The sequence below is a fragment of the Rhinopithecus roxellana genome, chromosome 6 (genome assembly GCF_007565055.1).
Source record: "Rhinopithecus roxellana isolate Shanxi Qingling chromosome 6, ASM756505v1, whole genome shotgun sequence".
Taxonomy (NCBI): domain Eukaryota; kingdom Metazoa; phylum Chordata; class Mammalia; order Primates; family Cercopithecidae; genus Rhinopithecus; species Rhinopithecus roxellana.
The window spans coordinates 1,394,376-1,397,618 of NC_044554.1; the positions used below are offsets into that span (position 1 = coordinate 1,394,376).

The following is a 3,243-nucleotide window of genomic DNA, read 5'->3' on the forward strand; positions in this document are numbered from 1 at the left end:
CAGAGTGAGAAAGAAGAATTCAGAACATCTCCAAGGTTGGTCTGAGCAACTTTAAGGCTGGAGGTGCCATTGAAGATGAGATAGACTAGGGCAGGAGTTAAGTTTGGGGAAAGAAATCAAGAATTTATTTTTGGAATAAGATACCTGTTAATGGGCTGGGTGCAGTGGCTCACGCCTGTAATACCAGCCCTTTGGGAGGCCGAGGCAGGCAGGTCATGAAGTCAGGAGTTCGAAACCAGTCTGGCCAAAATAGTGAAACCCGATCTCTATTAAAAATACAAAAACGGTATTTGGAATATCAGTAGGTAGTATAGTGCAGTGATTGAGATCATGGACTTTTGGCCTTAACTGCTGGGGGTCAAATTCTAGCTTTACCACCTGTTAGCTGTGAGACCATAGGCACATTAATTAATCCTTATGTGCCCCAGTTTCCTCTTCTGTAAAAGGGGAACAAAACTACACCTCATCGGGAGGATTAATAAGTAGATTGCTTGGAAAATTGCCTGATGATCACACTTCTGGAGCTATTTGACAGCGAAGACCCTCAGGAATGGGACTACTTTAAAACAGTCTTACACAGAATTTATGGCAAGTTTCTCAGTCTTAGAGCATTTATCTGAAAACAGATTAACAATATTTTCCTAAGGTTTGTTTACGAAACAGAACACTTCAATGGTGTAGCTGAACTGCTGGAAATATTAGGAAGTATTATCAATGGCTTTACTTTACCTCTTAAGGCAGAGCAGTTTCTGGTGAAAGTATTGATCCCCTTATACACTGTCAGGAGCTTATCACTCTTCCATGCACAGCTGGCATATTGTATAGTGCAGTTTCTGGAGAAAGATCCTTCACTCACAGAACCAGTTATTAGGGGGTTAATGAAGTTTGGTCTAAAACATGTAGTCAGAAAGAGGTCATGTTCTTTAGGGAACTGGAAGAAATACTGGATGTGATTGAACCTTCACAATGTGTTAAAATCCAAGAACCTTTGTTTAAACAAATCGCCAAGTGTGTATCTAGCCCTCATTTTCAGGTGGCAGAAAGAGCACTCTATTACTGGAATAATGAATACATCATGAGTTTGATAGAAGAAAACTCTAACGTCATCCTTCGCATCATGTTTTCCAGGCTTTACAGGATTTCGAAAGAACATTGGAATCTGGCTATTGTGGCGTTGGTGTACAATGTGTTGAAGGCATTTATAGAAATGAACAGCACCGTGTTTGACGAGCTGACAGCCACATACAAGTCAGATCATCAGCATAAGAAAAAGAAAGAAAAGGAGCGTGAAGAATTGTGGAAAAAATTGGAAGATCTGGAGCTAAAGAGAGGTCTCAGATGTGATGGAATAATTCCAACTTAACAAAAACAATGACAGCAACATTACTAATTGGTGGAGTCACACATTTATGTAGTAGAAGATGGAGCAACAGTTTTCTGTATTGTGCAACTTTACAGTAGATTTTGCATTTGTTTCATTATTACAACAGCACTGTATATACCTGTCTCTAAGTAAAGGAAAAAATAAAGACTTCAATCCAAAGTTTGGACAGCAGATGGACTTCTCAAAACTTTGCAAACATAATCACTGTTCTAACCCTCTTTGAAAAATCGGGCTTCAAAGATTTGTTAATGAAATTGCTATGTTAAAATTCCATTATTGGAAGTTCTTTATCACTAGCAGAGAGTATGGTACAATTTTCAAATGTGAACAGTCTTAAATTTAGCTTGTCTTTCTGCTAAGCTGTTAAATGTATTTATAGTAAAGGAAGAAAAAAAGACTGTCATTTCCTTATAAGTTTGTGTAACATCCTCCTCTGGATAACTTGACTGTAATTTGACATCTTTTTCTTTTGCACATCTTTCTGAGTTGAATGTCCACGTGGAATGGGGTCATGAATTATAAAGGTCCCTGATAAAAGTTCTGTTTACTGGGGTGAACATCTTTCCAGTAACCAGGTAGTCCTGGTACTCCTTTAGTTTTAAAATTAGGAGTTAAAAGAGAAGAGGTGATAAACATAGTAGGGAAGGGAATTTTGAATTCATGCATCAGTTTATGGTGAATCCAAATCAATGGCTTGAATCCTTTGAAAACAGGCACTGGGACATCAAAGATTTCAGTACCTGACCAGTATTAGCTGCATGTATCATTGAACACACATACCAGAGATGTTTTAGAAATGTGAGAAAAACATCCTTTTGGACCATTTTGAAATAAGACAAATACTAAACAATACAACCATGAAATTGATCACAGGGATTACAAATCTAATTGGGAGAAGAGTTGAGCAAACAGCTTGGACTATTTGGAGTTGTTGCCTTACTTTTTAATATGTATTTATGAAGCATTCCAGCAAAAGAGGATGTAGCCTGTGGGAAAAAACAAATATGTTACAGTGTTTTTTGTAGATTCTTGTTCTGTATCTCATCACAGCACCAGCCCTGTTTTTAGCCAGAAAGGATTCAGGATAAACATTATTATGCATTATGAATTGGATGCATATTCCTAACTATTGTATTTGTTACCAAAAGTGGTTCTACAAATGTTACTGAAAAAAATCTGGAAATTCCTAATGTCCTGAGCTTTAATAATAAAGTTTAAAAGTGCTTTTATATCAAAGTTGCTTCGTGACCAAATTGTTTAAGAAAAAAAAACAAAAATCAAAATCTAGAGCTGTATTATATATATATATATATATATATATCTTATTGGCTCTCTGCTTTGTATTTAAATAAAGAATCTTACATCTAGGGTAGGTAAACTGCTAATAAAACTTGTGTACAGTATGTACCTACCTAATGCAGTTGCAGTATTATGTACAGAAAGATATATGTTTGGGGGGTTATTTCCAGGATGCGTTTGCTTGTTATGGACATAGCAGCAGTGAGCTGGTAATCCTAAACCATCACTTCCAGCAGTATTCATGGTATAGAGCTGATTCTGTGTTCATGCGTTGAATTGTGATGGTAGCAAACATGAACGTATGAACTACTGTTGCTCTTAATAGAAATACAATATAAAGATGGGCTTGTATATTTTCTTCCTTACATTTAAATATAAAGTAGAATGTGCAGTTTTATCGTTTTCAAGAAAAAGGAAAAAAAGCTGCTGACTTTCTCTCCCATAAAGTTTTTCAGGATTATCAGGTCACAGTGTGTACATAAGAGTCAACTATTTATGGATATTGTTATCTTGGTAACTTCGTGAAAAAAAAACAAAAACAAAAACAAAACTGGCATCGT

At 36.2% G+C, this 3,243-nt stretch overlaps 1 pseudogene; it reads left to right on the forward strand.

Moving 5' to 3' along the window:
- Positions 1-506: 506 nt before the first annotated feature.
- Positions 507-1,363, forward strand: LOC104675868 (annotated as a pseudogene).
- Positions 1,364-3,243: the final 1,880 nt, after the last annotated feature.